Source organism: Cydia splendana, chromosome Z, assembly GCF_910591565.1.
Source record: "Cydia splendana chromosome Z, ilCydSple1.2, whole genome shotgun sequence".
NCBI classification, from domain to species: domain Eukaryota; kingdom Metazoa; phylum Arthropoda; class Insecta; order Lepidoptera; family Tortricidae; genus Cydia; species Cydia splendana.
The window spans coordinates 6,070,214-6,089,269 of NC_085987.1; the positions used below are offsets into that span (position 1 = coordinate 6,070,214).

General features: G+C 40.4%; 1 long non-coding RNA gene across 1 annotated transcript; it reads left to right on the top strand.

The window, feature by feature from the left end:
* Positions 1–16,501: 16,501 nt before the first annotated feature.
* Positions 16,502–17,178, top strand: LOC134805348 (uncharacterized). The gene is made up of 3 exons (XR_010146267.1): positions 16,502–16,526; positions 16,655–16,947; positions 17,019–17,178. It is a non-coding gene; the product is annotated as an uncharacterized LOC134805348 (long non-coding RNA).
* Positions 17,179–19,056: the final 1,878 nt, after the last annotated feature.

Below are 19,056 nucleotides of genomic sequence, written 5' to 3' on the forward strand. Positions count from 1 at the left end.
GCTCACGCAGAAGGTGAAGAGCATGGCTAGCGCTCTCAGCAGATGTACTCCGGCGTTCTGTAAATGCTCTATACTAAGAGGAGAGTCTGGTCTCTGCATGTACTAATATTTGGCTCCTCTCCGCTAACTCGTTTGCGCCGCTCGGTGCATTATATTCGTGCTCGCTGTTTTTTTCTGCACTTAGGGCAGGGGTGCAAAGCTCCTGACTTCGGTCAAACTCGGCTCCGCTCGGCTCAGCATTGCTCCGAGCAATTATTAGGGTTGGCACCACTTGACTTCCTTTTGCGTGCACGACCACAGATAAGATAATCACTTGATTTATGACAACCCTAAATAGCCGAAAGGGATAGTGCCATATATTAGAAAGGGACAGCAAGATTCGACCCTGAACCGCTGTCAAACTTCGTTTTAGTAGGAAGTTTCCTTTCTGTACGGTAGTACTATTAATTATTCTGTGCTTAGGGGTAGAAGTCCTATTTATTGGCCCACTATTGCAATAGAAACTACTATTTGCAATTGCCCCGCCGCGTTTTCGGTTGATATTTAAATCAAACGGATTCACCATAGATGCTTGTTTTAAATTTGCCAAGTCACTCTTTACCTGATTTAGTTGTTGTTCATTGTTTGTTTGATTTAATAATTTGTGTAGTTACATCTAACCGAAAAGTATACCTAGTTTTATTCAATTTTATGTACCTACTTTTGGGGGCGTTTTAGGTAACGCAATTGGGGGGGAAGGAGGTCTTGTAAACCGTTACCAGTGGGGAGACACTCCTGACTTCGGTGGAACTCGGCTCCGTTCGATGGTTCGGCTCAGCATTGCTCCGAGCAATTATTAGGGTTGGCACCACTTGACTTCCTTGTGCGTGACCGACCACAGATAAGATAATCACTTGAATTTTGACAACCCGAAATAGCCGAAAGGGACAGTGCTATATATTAGAACGAGATAGCATGTTTCCACCCTGAATCGCTGTCAAACTTCGGGTTTGTAGGAAGTGTCCTTTCTGTACGGTAGTACTATCTGGGGGCACGGCCGTGCCCCCGCCAAGACGAGACAAAGGGCAAAAGGCAGTGCATATCTTTTCTCGGCACGTTTCGTCGTATTTTCGAACCCTCGTAGTTCCGGCTTGGATAATGATAGAGAGCTGAAATTTTTTGTATACCATGGCGTTAGTAAACTTATCAATAACACCAAGTTTTAATAGGCTACCTATTATCCAAAAAAAATATAGATTCTTTAATTTTCACTGTCCGAACCATATGAAATTCGTGTCATAGAAAATACAGACTACTTCCTGAAGACCTAGAAGGCTGAAATTTGGCATGTAATGATAGGTCTGTATGCTAACACATATGGTGATGAGAAATCTGTAACTTTCGCCCTGCAACCCCTTGAAATGGGGGTACCTAAAATTTGCTGTAAACCTGAAAACATTGGTTCCTGAAGTACTAGAATCGTGTAATTTTGTGTGGTAGCAGTGATTGGAGTGCTAATAAAGAAACAACAATAAAAAAAAAACAAAAAGTTTTCGAAGTGCAGATTTGAACCAGCTTCACGTAAACCAGCCAAGTAGCGCCCTCTATATTGGCACTGTTCTTGTCGTAAACTTTTCAAAACCTAGCTTACTTCCTTACAAAGCGAATTTGAAATAGAGGCGGATCGTCATAGTGAATTTACTGCCATCTTTCGACAGATGTTTAAAACTTTTAGAACGCCATTTAACTTTGATCCTTATTCTTTCACTGATATCGTTGCAATCACATAAACACTCCCTGGGTGAACTTTTTGCACAAAGTAGTAACGGTTTTACAAATTCTGAAAGTGTTCATAAATATGGCAGCAACGAAACGGCCAAGCCGTACTGTTTGACCAAGATGTTGGCTTTATACAGTTAGAGCTTATAAAGTTAGGACTTACAGAGTAAAAGTCTTGGTACCTACATATGGGATCTGATAACTTTTTAGTGTAAAAGCTTTATGCGCCTAGTCTTGGCAACACTTTACATGAAATGTTTTTGGTGGGATTATTTATTCTGTGCCGTTACGATGCATTACAGGGGCAAGAGGGGGGTTGAAACAACGCGTTACTTAACATTATTTATTCGGGAAAATTTGAGCCAATTTTACACAGATATTTCAAATTATATAAGCAATGGTTTAATGTTAAATATTACATTATAAATACCGAATTATTGATTTAATAACAACCTGATAAGTAGGACTTAATTTTGTCCATAGCTTTCACCCAATAGCCTAGTTCATTTTATATTCCATCAACTCTCGATAGTCCTGGCGCTCTGGCGGGTACTGCCTCTGTGTGCATCCCAAGACTCTGGTAAAGGCGGTATCCGCTCAGTGTACCTACCCTTACATTTAATTAAAGCGTCAAAAGGCCCTATGTGTTGGCTTCGTATCCGCGTACGGCGCGCATGCCTCCCAAAACTCCCTTTATGTAAGAATGTCCTATAAAAAGAAAAAAAAAAGAAAAAGAAAAGTCCGGAACACCATTGTTCCGAGATGGGAAAGACATACGATATGAATGAAATTAAACTAGTAGTTCGCCCCGAACTGAGAACTCGCGGTTCGCCAAAAATTATATAGAGCGATTGACTTTGTTGCACCTACTTACTCGTATAGTTCGACATAAAATAGTAAAAAATAAATTTCAAGAAAAAAAACCGACTTCTATGGGGGCCGGTGAAAGATTATTGTACATAGATGGTGCACTATGTAAAAAAGGAGGTAAAACCATCCACTTTTCTAGTACCTAGGTAGCATTTCGTTTCTGTAAGGGTCGCAGTTTTAGCCTCACGAACCCACTTCTCTGATAGCAGTTCGGTTCTGTGAGGATTGCAGTTCGAACCTAACCAAAACCACTTTTCTAGTAGCATTTCGTTTCTATAAGGCTCGCAGTTCTAACCTAACCTAACCCACTTTTTTTCGGTTCTGTGAGCATCGCAGTTCAAACCTAACCTATCCCACTTAACGGGGAGTGCGGTACGGTGCACGGGGGTTTGAGCGGGAGGGGCTAGTAAGTTTGGCATCATTATACTTTATACCTACATTTCATGATAGGTACCTAATCATAGTGGTTTATTTAGCTTTGGTATCAGTGGTTTTCCGGGTCAAGGTCCGAGTCCGGGTCCGAGTCCCGGGTCCGGGTCCAGTTCCGGGTCCAGGTCGAGGTCCAGGTCTAGGTCTTGGTCCAGGTCCAGGTCCAGGTCCAAGTCCGAGTCCAAGTCCGGGTTCAGGTCCAGATAAGAGCCCGGATCCGGGTCAGGTCTGGCTCCAGGGCCAGCTCAAAATCGAAATTCAAAATCGCCAAACGTGTAGTCATTGAAGAGTTCTGTTCTGATCATCATCAGCAGTTCCACTTCATCAAATGCGACAGTTTTAATGTAAATTCTTGATTTTCTGACGAAAATACACAAAGCTCTATACGCATGCCTTTAAGATTTGAGGAGTTCCCTCGATTCCTCATGGGTACCATCATCAGACCTCGAGCTTGACAAAAATGTGGTTTAAAAACTTAACTTGTTTAATAAACATAACGAAGAGGACAAATCGCCAAACGTGAACTATGCTTCGTTGAAGAGTTCCGTTCTGATCATCATCAGCAGTTCCACTTCATCAATTGTCCTTTTTTGAAAGTATATGCTTGATTTGTTGATAAAACATATAAACCACTACATGTATGCCTTTAAGATTTGAGGAGTTTCCTCGATTCCTCATTGATCCCATCGTCAGAACTGGATTTTGACAAAAACAGGACCAATCTGTATGCATACACATACAATCAAAAAAATAATTTTCCAAATCGGTCCAGTAATGACGGAGATATAGAGTACAAACATAAAAAAAAATCACATTGGTATCTCCTCCTTTGGAAGTCGGTTAATAAATGACGGCGCCACTTTCTACGTAGTTGTCACATTTTTGACGTAAAATGCTTACACATGGCAACAATTTATAATCTGTGAAGCCATTTCCGTCAGTAGAAAAAAGCGGCTAAAAAAAAATAGAAAATTCCCATAGAAAATTTGAATATCGCGCCTTTTTCTACTGACAAACTTGTTTGACCAACTATAGTATGGAAATTTTAGAGTTCTATTTTATTTTATTTCTACTATTTTATGTCCCACTATAGGCGGCAATGGATTAAAAATCGCGTGGATGTATTACAAGGTCTGTGGAGCCCTTAACTGATACTGTATCTGTGGTAAGCCGAAATATTTCCTGTCAAATGTCAAATAACTATATTATGTTTATTTTTATCTTGCTAATTATTTCAAAATGGTAAATTTAAAATTTCTACTATTTTATGTCCCACTATAGGCGGCAATGGATTAAAAATCGCGTGGATGTATTACAAGGTCTGTGGAGCCCTTAACTGATACTGTATCTGTGGTAAGCCGAAATATTTCCTGTCAAATGTCAAATAACTATATTATGTTTATTTTTATCTTGCTAATTATTTCAAAATGGTAAATTTAAAAACGATATTATAAAAGTGCAAGCCGAGCACTTTCATTTGATACCAAACTCGACCATACTTTCTTGCAAAAAGATGACCAGAATAGCCAGACCCCTCACAAATAGCTTTTTAGCCTTCTAAGCTCTTCTAGCTCAATAATCCCTTGATCGAGCTTGCTCATAATTTAATGACTAAAATATAATGCCCTCAACTACACGTTTTCCCAATTTAATTTAAATTAGAACAAATTTAGTTAAGTTCTTGAGTATCAAACTATCCTCTGATAGTTCAGCTTAAAAACATCGAAATGCCGGGACGTGCCCCTAGCCAGCCGCGTGTCCCAAGTCGAATGTAAGAACTTCGTTCGCTTCGCTCGCTCGTTCGATAAATAAAAAAACAAACGCATGTATTGCCAGTTAGAAAACTCAATTGAAACAATAACGAAGGTATTTTAGCGATTTTCTGTACTTGGCGCAAAATAATTGTGATTAAAAAAAAAACACTCGGATGGGTGTTACTTACGTAACATTTAGGAAGGGTTAAAGAAAAACGTTACGGCGCATTACTTACATTGGGGAGAGGGGTCGAAAATTGCGTTAAGTAATATTTGAACGCCCTTTTACTTATTTGGTGATATATCTGAATTATCTACATATTATAGAGGATATTCACAGTCATAGGTAATATATAATTTAAAATAATCCATTCAGTCATTTTTAGAGCACTTCAAAGTCAACTGGATTGTGAAATTTTTTAACGTTGTGTTAGACCACGTAGTGAAAATGTTATATGTATGTTATATATTCGTGTTGTACTCACAAAGCCCTTTCATTAGGTACCCCACATTAGTGATAGCGGTACAGCCTGAAATTCGGGAATCAGCTGCAAATGGTGTTAAAGGAATGAAAATCGGCACGATTAATCTTTAGGCCATTTGAATTAATTTGACCCGTAGCACATAAAAAAAACAAACGGAAAGGAGTTATGACGTCATCTTTTTTTTCTATGGAAAAAAACATTTTTTTGTTCAGAAACCAACCGTGTGTGGTATTAAATGAAAGGACTTTTGAACTATGACAGAAAAATTGACAATATCTTTCTGGTACTCTTGGGACATGGCCTGAAGCTTCTTAATGTCATGAATGAGTCTGCTTATAATACACTCGGGGTCGCTGTGACGAAGTTCAAGTGTCGCCATAATACGGTCAGGAGAGGCGGCGGTCATAAGCAGGGCTGACACGGTTTCTTTCGCTTGTCCTTGCAGACACTTACGTAATCTCCATAAGTTTTCCTTCGGGGTAAATTTACAAACGTCAGTTGACTCCTCAAACGCTTGTTTAAATTGCAGCCATTCGAGCGGATCGCCGGAATATTTCGGTAAATCTCGCGGCGTACATATGCGGCTCAAAATGTTGGCGTGTGACTTATCTTTAGTGGAGGCGATCGTCAAATTCTTTACTGCGGCTGCGAGTAACTTGATAGTACCATTAGAGTCGGCGAGGGGAGGTGCCGGCTGGTTGCGGTCGCCCAGGTTATCATCATCCTCGGGGGCGGGCTGCAACGGATCAAGTTCTCGCGCGCTACGCTTCATCCAGACTTCAACATTTTGACGAGTGCTCTTACTGGCGTCGCTAATGCGGGAACTATGACGTGAGATTATACTACTCTGGTGTGAACTGTATTTTTCTGACTTTAGGTCGGCTAGTTCAGCCTCATACTTCAAATCTAACAAATGCTTGTCAATTTTAGCCATTTCTTTAGCGCGCTCATATTCTAACCTTTTCCGTATGGCAGACGAGGATTTAGATACCATGCTGTGCGCTGGCAGCGGGTGCGGCACATCGGTGTGCGCCAAGGTTTCCATGTGGCTGCTTCCAGCAACGAACGTCGTGTCTGCTGGTCGAATAGTCGTTGAGTGCGAGGGCGAAGACTTGGACATTCTTATTACCTCGGGTTTTGCATCGCGCTCTGCGCGTGTGAGACTTCTTGTCCTTATAGGAGTGCGAAACATTATGTAGCTCGAAACTTACTTAGTGCGCGGTTCAAACATAACACTAGGACCGGCTCGAAGACCAATGAAAAGGTCGTGAGCTTGATTAACAATAAAAACGAGGAAGGGTGATTATCTCAACGAATTTTTTTTGCGGCGGAGCTGATAATGACAATGTGGACTAATTGTTTCACAATTGTATTTTTTTTTCCGAAAACCTTACACAAATTATTATCTTAAGCCAAATCGCAAAATGTTATAAAACATATTGTTATTTATTAAAAAATTTTTTTTCGCCGCAATTATAATTTTGGTTTAGTGTCCCGAATCCGTTTTTCTTGAATGATTTCTATATAGCTAGTTTGTTAGTGCACGAGCTAGTGTGTATTGAGATCACTCTGGCCCACGCTTAATATTATTTATAATCTCCCATGTATCAACAGTTTTGTATAATAAACTATATATTTTCTTAAACGTAATAAGTGTAGCTTTACAACTATATTTTTTGCTTTCAGATTCCTACTACACTTTAAAAAAAAAATTGGTAATTATGAAAAAATCCAAGATACGTTTTTTTGTCTTTTCTACTTTATGTTTTTTTTTGTTAGAAAGTGCATTGTTTTGGTTGCAAAAAAAAGTCAATATCGGTCGGCGGCGGCGGCGAATCGGCGGCGTGGCCTTGAAACACCTTTGATTAATGAAAAAAGAATTCAAACCAAAATTTTACCGAATTTACACGTTTTTGCTGTAAGAAAGTTATAAAATAAGTGCATTTTTCAATTGCAAGCAAAATTTATTGAATAAAGGTACGAAAAAAGTTTTATATAGTATAAACGGTATCGAGCGGCATCAGAGGCGGTCTTAATCTTGGCGAGGCCCTGGCCGGAAGATCTTTGCGAGGCCCTTATCTATTGTGCTAAGTAAAAAGTAGCGGATTGACTGTATCAGGGAAACATCTGGTCGACTGTCCAAAGAGCCGAAGTGAGGAAAATCAAGCTCCGTTATTAACCATTATCGACCCAACAAACCAGTTTATGTCAAAAAGTGAGGCCCAAGGCTCCACCTAACATGGGTTTTTTTCTTAAATATAGTACTTTTTTACTCATTACTATCCCCAAAAACATTCCACGAGATAGGTGGATACATTATTTCATGTCATGCTATGTTAAGGGTTAATTCAGGTCTGCTCCGGCACTGAGTGATGATGCACGTGTCGTATGACGCTAGTCCTGTCCAGCAAACGCGTAAGTATCTAAAGGCTCCGTCAGACATGAGCGTTTTCAAAGCGCGGCGTGAGCGGGGCGCGATGCGAGCGTGACGCGAGCGCGTCGCGCGCGCGATCTGCGCTTGGACGCAGCGGCCCGCCGGCGCGCCGCGCGCGCGACCCGCTTTGATCACGCCCGCGCAGTCACACACAACACAGCGCGTGTTGCGAGCGGTCACTCGATTACTGAACGTTGGACGTTGGAAAGCATGATCATGGACGTTGAATAGTATCACGAGCGTTTTGTAGCCTGCAAGCAGTAGGTATATAATTGCGACAATACCGCCGACTACATTACTGCAGCAAATGTCAAATACGATGATGCTGACCAAATTTTTGATATTTGCCTCAGTAATTCAGTCGGCAGTAGTGCATGCTGCAATACTGCTGCAGTATAGCTGCCGACTGCATTACTGCCAAAAATGACAAAGTTGAAGTATTTTTAACCACCTTCAAAAAAAGGTTCTCAGTTTGACCCGTATGTATGTTTGTTCGCGATTATCTCGCGTTTGGCTGAACCGACTTTGATGCGGTTTTCAGAAAAGTGTTTGTTACATTCAGGAGAAGGTTTTAGTATACATAAATCTGAGCAAATGCTGAACCCTGGCTCTACCTAGTGGAAGTCAGATTTGGTGCAACATAGGCCCACGCTATTTTGGTCATCCGTCACATCTTGATGAGCACTCGGGAAAGCAGTACCCAAGATAGAGCTGATGCTGAACCCTGGCTGTACCAAGTGGAACTCAGGTTCGGTGCAACATAGGCCCACGCTATTTTGGTCATCCGTCACATCTTGATGAGCACTTGGGAGAGCAGTACCTGAAATAGAGCTGATGCTAAACCCTGGCTGTACCTAAAGGAACTGCTCTCCCAAGTGCTCATCAAGATGTGACGGATGACCAAAATAGCGTGGGCCTATGTTGCACCAAACCTGAGTTCCACTAGGTACAGTCAGGGTACAGCATCAGCTCTGTCTTGGGTACTGCTCTCCAAAGTGCTCATCAAGATGTGACCGATAACCAAAATAGCGTGGGCCTATGTTGCACCAAACCTGAGTTCCATTAGGTACAGCCAGGGTTCAGCATCAGCTCTATTTCAGGTACTGCTCTCCCAAGTGCTCGTCAAGATGCGACGGATGACCAAAATAGCGTGGGCCTATTTTGCACCAAACCTGAGTTCCACTAGGTACAGTCAGGGTACAGCATCAGCTCTATCTTGGGTACTGCTCTCCCAAGTGCTCATCAAGATGTGACGGATAACCAAAATAGCGTGGGCCTATGTTGCACCAAACCTGAGTTCCATTAGGTACAGCCAGGGTTCAGCATCAGCTCTATTTCAGGTACTGCTCTCCCAAGTGCTCATCAAGATGTGACGGATGACCAAAATAGCGTGGGCCTATGTTGCACCAAACCTGAGTTCCACTAGGTACAGCCAGGGTTCAGCATCAGCTCTATCTTGGGTACTGCTCTCCCAAGTGCTCGTCAAGATGTGACGGATGACCAAAATAGCGTGGGCCTATGTTGCACCAAACCTGAGTTCCACTAGGTACAGCCAGGGTTCAGCATCAGCTCTATCTTGGGTACTGCTCTCCCAAATGCTCGTCAAGATGTGACGGATAACCAAAATAGCGTGGGTTTATGTTGCACCAAACCTGAGTTCCATTAGGTACAGCCAGGGTTCAGCATCAGCTCTATTTCAGGTACTGCTCTCCCAAGTGCTTATCAAGATGTGACGGATGACCAAAATAGCGTGGGCCTATGTTGCACCGAACCTGAGTTCCACTTGGTACAGCCAGGGTTCAGCATCAGCTCTATCTTGGGTACTGCTTTCCCGAGTGCTCATCAAGATGTGACGGATGACCAAAATAGCGTGGGCCTATGTTGCACCAAATCTGACTTCCACTAGGTAGAGCCAGGGTTCAGCATTTGCTCAGATTTATGTATACTAAAACCTTCTCCTGAATGTAACAAACACTTTTCTGAAAACCGCATCAAAGTCGGTTCAGCCAAACGCGAGATAATCGCGAACAAACATACATACGGGTCAAACTGAGAACCTTTTTTTTGAAGGTGGTTAAAAATACTTCAACTTTGTCATTTTTGGCAGTAATGCAGTCGGCAGCTATACTGCAGCAGTATTGCAGCATGCACTACTGCCGACTGAATTACTGAGGCAAATATCAAAAATTTGGTCAGCATCATCGTATTTGACATTTGCTGCAGTAATGTAGTCGGCGGTATTGTCGCAATTATATACCTACTGCTTGCAGGCTACAAAACGCTCGTGATACTATTCAACGTCCATGATCATGCTTTCCAACGTCCAACGTTCAGTAATCGAGTGACCGCTCGCAACACGCGCTGTGTTGTGTGTGACTGCGCGGGGCGTGATCAAAGCGGGTCGCGCGCGCGGCGCGCCGGCGGGCCGCTGCGTCCAAGCGCAGATCGCGCGCGCGACGCGCTCGCGTCACGCTCGCATCGCGCCCCGCTCACGCCGCGCTTTGAAAACGCTCATGTCTGACGGAGCCTTTAGATACTTACGCGTTTGCTGGACAGGACTAGCGTCATACGACACGTGCATCATCACTCAGTGCCGGAGCAGACCTGAATTAACCCTTAACATAGCATGACATGAAATAATGTATCCACCTATCTCGTGGAATGTTTTTGGGGATAGTAATGAGTAAAAAAGTACTATATTTAAGAAAAAAACCCATGTTAGGTGGAGCCTTGGGCCTCACTTTTTGACATAAACTGGTTTGTTGGGTCGATAATGGTTAATAACGGAGCTTGATTTTCCTCACTTCGGCTCTTTGGACAGTCGACCAGATGTTTCCCTGATACAGTCAATCCGCTACTTTTTACTTAGCACAATAGATAAGGGCCTCGCAAAGATCTTCCGGCCAGGGCCTCGCCAAGATTAAGACCGCCTCTGATGCCGCTCGATACCGTTTATACTATATAAAACTTTTTTCGTACCTTTATTCAATAAATTTTGCTTGCAATTGAAAAATGCACTTATTTTATAACTTTCTTACAGCAAAAACGTGTAAATTCGGTAAAATTTTGGTTTGAATTCTTTTTTCATTAATCAAAGGTGTTTCAAGGCCACGCCGCCGATTCGCCGCCGCCGCCGACCGATATTGACCGGCGCGCCGCCGCCGGCTAAATGCCTATCGGCGCTCATATCTACCCTGTAACTCCTTAATAATTTTTATTTTCTTAAACTGTATAACGGCATTGTCCGTTTTTTAGGACAACTTTGGGAGCAATCAATCTATAAGGTTCATGGCAATGTCCGTTTTAACGGACGTCCTGAAAACCCTACTTTAAGAATGCTTTTAATTTTTTTTCTTAAATATAGTACTTTTTTACTCATTACTATCCCCAAAAACATTCCACGAGATAGGTGGATACATTATTTCATGTCATGCTATGTTAAGGGTTAATTCAGGTCTGCTCCGGCACTGAGTGATGATGCACGTGTCGTATGACGCTAGTCCTGTCCAGCAAACGCGTAAGTATCTAAAGGCTCCGTCAGACATGAGCGTTTTCAAAGCGCGGCGTGAGCGGGGCGCGATGCGAGCGTGACGCGAGCGCGTCGCGCGCGCGATCTGCGCTTGGACGCAGCGGCCCGCCGGCGCGCCGCGCGCGCGACCCGCTTTGATCACGCCCGCGCAGTCACACACAACACAGCGCGTGTTGCGAGCGGTCACTCGATTACTGAACGTTGGACGTTGGAAAGCATGATCATGGACGTTGAATAGTATCACGAGCGTTTTGTAGCCTGCAAGCAGTAGGTATATAATTGCGACAATACCGCCGACTACATTACTGCAGCAAATGTCAAATACGATGATGCTGACCAAATTTTTGATATTTGCCTCAGTAATTCAGTCGGCAGTAGTGCATGCTGCAATACTGCTGCAGTATAGCTGCCGACTGCATTACTGCCAAAAATGACAAAGTTGAAGTATTTTTAACCACCTTCAAAAAAAAGGTTCTCAGTTTGACCCGTATGTATGTTTGTTCGCGATTATCTCGCGTTTGGCTGAACCGACTTTGATGCGGTTTTCAGAAAAGTGTTTGTTACATTCAGGAGAAGGTTTTAGTATACATAAATCTGAGCAAATGCTGAACCCTGGCTCTACCTAGTGGAAGTCAGATTTGGTGCAACATAGGCCCACGCTATTTTGGTCATCCGTCACATCTTGATGAGCACTCGGGAAAGCAGTACCCAAGATAGAGCTGATGCTGAACCCTGGCTGTACCAAGTGGAACTCAGGTTCGGTGCAACATAGGCCCACGCTATTTTGGTCATCCGTCACATCTTGATAAGCACTTGGGAGAGCAGTACCTGAAATAGAGCTGATGCTGAACCCTGGCTGTACCTAATGGAACTCAGGTTTGGTGCAACATAAACCCACGCTATTTTGGTTATCCGTCACATCTTGACGAGCATTTGGGAGAGCAGTACCCAAGATAGAGCTGATGCTGAACCCTGGCTGTACCTAGTGGAACTCAGGTTTGGTGCAACATAGGCCCACGCTATTTTGGTCATCCGTCACATCTTGACGAGCACTTGGGAGAGCAGTACCCAAGATAGAGCTGATGCTGAACCCTGGCTGTACCTAGTGGAACTCAGGTTTGGTGCAACATAGGCCCACGCTATTTTGGTCATCCGTCACATCTTGATGAGCACTTGGGAGAGCAGTACCTGAAATAGAGCTGATGCTGAACCCTGGCTGTACCTAATGGAACTCAGGTTTGGTGCAACATAGGCCCACGCTATTTTGGTTATCCGTCACATCTTGATGAGCACTTGGGAGAGCAGTACCCAAGATAGAGCTGATGCTGTACCCTGACTGTACCTAGTGGAACTCAGGTTTGGTGCAAAATAGGCCCACGCTATTTTGGTCATCCGTCGCATCTTGACGAGCACTTGGGAGAGCAGTACCTGAAATAGAGCTGATGCTGAACCCTGGCTGTACCTAATGGAACTCAGGTTTGGTGCAACATAGGCCCACGCTATTTTGGTTATCGGTCACATCTTGATGAGCACTTTGGAGAGCAGTACCCAAGACAGAGCTGATGCTGTACCCTGACTGTACCTAGTGGAACTCAGGTTTGGTGCAACATAGGCCCACGCTATTTTGGTCATCCGTCACATCTTGATGAGCACTTGGGAGAGCAGTTACTTTAGGTACAGCCAGGGTTTAGCATCAGCTCTATTTCAGGTACTGCTCTCCCAAGTGCTCATCAAGATGTGACGGATGACCAAAATAGCGTGAGCCTGTGTTGCACCAAACCTGAGTTCCACTAGGTACAGCCAGGGTTCAGCATCAGCTCTATCTTGGGCACTGCTCTCCCAAGTGCTCATCAAGATGTGACGGATGACCAAAATAGCGTGAGCCTATGTTGCACCAAACCTGAGTTCCACTAGGTACAGTCAGGGTACAGCATCAGCTCTATCTTGGGTACTGCTCTCCCAAGTGCTCGTCAAGATGTGACGGATGACCAAAATAGCGTGGGCCTATGTTGCACCAAATTTGAGTTCCACTAGGTACAGCCAGGGTTCAGCATCAGCTCTATCTTGGGTACTGCTCTCCCAAGTGCTCATCAAGATGTGACGGATAACCAAAATAGCGTGGGCCTATGTTGCACCAAACCTGAGTTCCATTAGGTACAGCCAGGGTTCAGCATTAGCTCTATTTCAGGTACTGCTCTCCCAAGTGCTCATCAAGATGTGACGGATAACCAAAATAGCGTGGGCCTATGTTGCACCAAACCTGACTTCCACTAGGTAGAGCCAGGGTTCAGCATTTGCTCAGATTTATGTATACTAAAACCTTCTCCAGGATGTAACAAACACTTTTCTGAAAACCGCATCAAAATCGGTTCAGCCAAACGCGAGATAATCGCGAAATACATACATACGGGTCAAACTGAGAACCTTTTTTTTTTGAAGGCGGTTAAAAATGTTTTTTTATCTTCTATAAAATGACCTGTTTGATATTTCCTGTAGTAATGCAGTAAACTACGTATGAAGGTGTTCGATTAGATTATAAAAAACTATTTTATTAGGCAATAATTGCTTCTTTAGAAAGATAGGTGCGGGCGGGTTGTGAGCGCGGCGCTGGCGGGCCGCGAGCGTGATGTTGGCGCGACGCGCGCGTTCCGCCGGCGTCCGCAGAGCGCGATGCGGGCGGGACGCGAGCGGCCCGCCAGCGCCGCGCGCGCCGCTTTCATCGCGCCCCGCTCACGCCACGCTCGCAAAACGCCTATGTCTGACGGAGCCTTAATTTTGGTGTATCAAAATACTTTTTAATGCAATTTTGGTGATGTATCTAACTAATGACCGAAAAGTAGTTGTTTTTGTGTGAACTGTATTTAAAGCATGCTTATAGTTTCTTTTTTAAAATATAAACTTGAAACTGAAGTGAGTGAAACGGTTTACTTTTAAATATACTTTTATGCAATGGTTCTAATTTTGGTGCATACATTTTGGTGGTTTTGGTGGTAATTTGAAATTAACCACCAAAATTGCTTAATGCCACCAAAATTGATACTTATGAGCCATAACTAAGTAATTTTGTATTTGCTACCATATATTTATATTTTGTATTCACAGCATTAATGACTAAGTGCATTGATTACCAGTACAAAATAAATACTTTACAATAAAACAAAATTTCACTTTTTGTAATTGTACTGACTTTAACCTACATTATTTGGTCGTGTAATGTTTTCATCTACCCTCAACTGGCTTAAGGAGCCATTTGAGGCTAGATTTCGTTTACTTTTATTGAAATACCTAAAGATATGGTGGCCAGTAAATTTAATTTTGGTGGCAACCAAATTATTAAAATCATAATATCTCTAAAACTACTATGTATAATGAAAGGCCATTACTACACAATATCGATTGTGACTGGTTACGTATTATCGATACATAATTTAGACATAAACTACAAAAATAAAAAATCCCACCAAAATTAGGTAAATTTCATGTAAATTTTAGACCTGTTGAAATTCACCCGGAAATTTTGCAAAATATAGGTGTAATTTTTCCGAATGACATATGTGACTGTAAAAACAGTAAAATATAGAAAAAGGTATAAAAAGTATATCGATATCAAAGGAGGCCGTCATCTACACCGGTAGTAGTCCGTGGCGCTCACGACAAAAAAGTGTGATATACGGCAAATGATGATGATGGAATTTCCTTTTGCAGAGTTGCTCCTTTTGACTAACAGATTGATTTAAGAAGGGGAGCCAACCGGATTTTTGATGCAAAACTTTGACTTAAGGGGGGGTGCCCCCCGAAAATTGTAAAAAAAATTATTAGGTTATGTGCGCAAGTTTGGTATGTTTTTCGGGTAAATCATGGATGCTAAATTCATGTCTGAAATTTAACTTATACGGTTTCATATAAATAATTTGAACAAAATGAAAAATACAAATTTTCTATTTTATTTTTTTCCGAATAAATGCCAAAATTTTTCTTATTTTTATATATACACAAAAAAGAAAAATTTCATGAAAAAGCCCTACTATTTCTCGTTATAAAATGCATACACTTGGCATATTTATGTCTAAAAATGTAGAGAAAAAAAATGAAATGTAGACCTACTTTCGACCACCAGCTCACTGAATAGTATACAAAGATATGAGTTACAGCTATGAGAATTACGGCGTTTGATGATGATGAGATACCCTTTAGCATAGTGAGTCCTTAGAACCCTTAGATCATTTTAGGAACGGGAGCCACCTTGATTTTTGGTGCGGTGTGGTTGAAAAGGTGGGGATGATTTGTCCCATACATTCATAAATTTATAAAAGCATCTGTTTAGGTTTCTGCATTAAGTTTGGAGTCATTATCGAGTAAATTAAAAGAAAAAAAAGAGAAATGGACCAATAGTTACATTGTTTCGTATTTTAAAGATTTTACTTCCTATATATTTGTAAACACTCTTTAACATTGCTTATGCTCGGTGCACAACGTAATCCAGAGGAAAATAATTTAAATATTAGTCAATATTTACATTATTAATTTGTATTTTGAATATTTAATAATCTAAATGATTTCTGTCTTTTGATTTACTTGAAAATGTCACCAAACTTATTGCAGAAACCTAAACAGATGCTTGCATAAATTTATGATTGTATGGGACAAATCATCCCCACCCTTTCAACCACACCTCTCCAGAAATCAAGGTGGCTCCCGTTCCTAAAATGATCGAAGGGTTCTAAGGACTCACTATGCTAAAGGGTATCTCATCATTCAAACGCCGTAATTCTCATAGCTATAACTCATATCTTTGTATACTATTCAGTGAGCTGGTGGTCGAAACTAGGTCTACATTTCATTTTTTTTTCTCTACATTTTTAGACATAAAAATATGCCAAGTGTAGAGTCTGTGCGGAAAGAGAAGAGTCGTGGCAGAAACGGGAACTAACATTTTAAATTTTATATGGCAATCAAACCTTTGACATCTGTCTTGTAAAAAGTAAACAAACTTCTGTCATTGTATATTTTAATTAACAAAAACCGCAAGTTTTATGTATAAAATATTTACAAAACACGATAAAACCGTACATAAAACCACAAGGAAAATTATATTTAACATTGTTCGGTTTTGTCAGCGGGAAGAAAACGGCTAAAAGCCGACTAATCGACTTACAAAAAGTCGCGGAACGTGTTTCCGCTATTCACGGGTATTATTGGTGTATTTAATATTAAATAATTACCTATTTAATAAGCCCCCCAAGTAACTTGTCTCCGGTACATAATCGGTAAGTATTTTCATTCAAAATATATTAATTTTCATAAATATGCAGGTCAGTCATGATCTTTAAAATAACTGATAAATAGTCTTGATACTTGCCATTTTATGCATATTTATATGTAAATTTTTATTTAGGATTGTGTAAAAGTAACTACGGTATCTCGAATAAAAGACCGCTAAGTAGGTGATATGCAAGAATTCGTAATCTACGTGCCGGATTCAAGCACATCCAGTTCAGATGAAGATAGTTCTATGAGTGTCCCTGATTGTTCTGAAGCTAGCTCAAACATAAGTGACATTGAATATTTTAATTCAGACTTCGATTACAAAGAATAAAACTTAATCTAATAAAATATTTCTTTATTTGTAAGTTCGTTTACTAGGTTCTGAATAAAACTTTTTCTAATAAAATATTTCTTTATTTGTAAGTTCGTTTACTTGGTTCTGAATAAAACTTTTTCTAATAAAATATTTCTTTATTTGTAAGTTCGTTTACTAGGTTCTGTTAGTTACGAAATTATATTTCACATTTAGCAGTGACTTTTCGGCGAAGTAAAATAACGTGAGATGAGAGAACTGGACATATCCCAATAAGGCCTGCCTACTTATGCACAATTTTTATTCATATTCATATTTATTATTAATAATGTACACATACATTACAAGTCAAGTTAATATTCAAGATCTTAATGTCCATGGACAGGTTACCTTATACGCCGACGACACATGCCTATTCTACTTTGGAGAAAATATAGACCATATCATTAATCAGGCTCAAGACGACCTAAACAAAATATCTGAATGGCTTAAATATAATCTACTCACAATCAACGCATCTAAAACAGCATATACATATAATCTTCTCGGCAAAAAATAAGGAAATACAAAATCATGATAACCTAGTAATTGATGGTCAAATAACTGCAAGAGAGCCATAAAGAAAAGTATCTAGGACTAATTTTAGATTCTAAACTAACGTGGAAGCACCATATAGAAAACTTGCGAACTAAGATTGTTCAACTCACAGGCTGTCTGCGACACACATCGGGTTGTTTCCCGCGTTATGTTAAGTATATAGTATATAACTCGCTAGTAAAGTCACATCTAGAATACCTCATCGAGCTTTGGGGAAATGCTGCGGCAATAAACCTAAAGAGACTGCAAATTGCACAAAATCAACTAATTAAAACCCTATTTAACTACCCATTCCGTACCCCAACATCTACTTTGTATAAAGAGACTAAAATAATGCATCTTAAACAACTATACACATGAGAACACGTATTCTAATACATCAAATTGTAAAAAGACACATTCACACGCAAATCACGCTTAAAGCTAAAACATATAAATATAGCAAAACGAAAAGACACCTTCACCATTTACATATCCCGAAAACTCGTACTGAGTACTACGGAAAAAGAAATCTAACGCATGCAGGGGTAAAATTATATAATGAGCTACCAATAAATATTAAAACTTTAAATTCTATTAAATTGTTTAAGAAAACTCTTAAATCACATGTTATGAACAATGTACACATAACATAAGCATACATATTAATATGATAAATAATAATAATGATAAATAAATAAATAATAATAACAACCTTTTTTACACTATTCACAGTAATGTCATAATAATACAAGGTCACTATTAAATAATGACAATAATGTTTAATTATCTTGTATGCTAGTTAAGGCTAATGAAAGCATATTATACAAAGGAACTTATTTATAAGCTTGTAAATAAATTCACTTGCATGTTGCTTGTTGCTACCAATCTATTTACATCATAAATAAGGCTGTATATTCTCATTTAAGTGAATATGTATTATATATTCTTATGGGAATAAATATTTTTAAACTGAAAACTGAAGTTTACAATCGGTGAAATATATCCCAGATAGTATAATTACAGTTCTATTGCCCAATTGCTACCCGATCTACCCGGTTTTGTATCAAAATAACTGTTGGACTGCACAGATTAGGCAGTACCTACATAAATGAGACTCTATCTTGTTTGGTACTAAAATTACAGTTGTATTGGGCATATTCTTAACTAGTTCTAGCAGTTTTGTCAATCGCACTGTCACTTTTTAGTATCTGAGACATAAAAACAAGAGTGTGTTTTAAAAAGAAAACTAGTGCCTGCGCTAAATCAGAGGATTGAGTTGACGAGCCGACACCACCACCAGGCTCCGTTTAGTAAGCCGTGGTAAAAAACCGGAACAAAAGGGATTAAAGTATCATGACCTTTAGTATCGTACTATAATCACGTGACCAGTGTTGTCAGCATAGCAAAAACCATAAAATAGCACTGGCGCGCCCTCAAATCCCACGACTCTTCTCTTTCCGCACAGACTCTATACTTTTTATAACGAGGAATAGTAGGGCTTTTTCATGAAATTTTTCTTTTTTGTGTATATATTAAAAAGAGAAAAATATGGGCTTTTATTCGGAAAAAAATTAAATAGAAAATATTTATTTTTAATTTATTTCAAATTATTTATATGAAACCGTATAATTTAAATATCA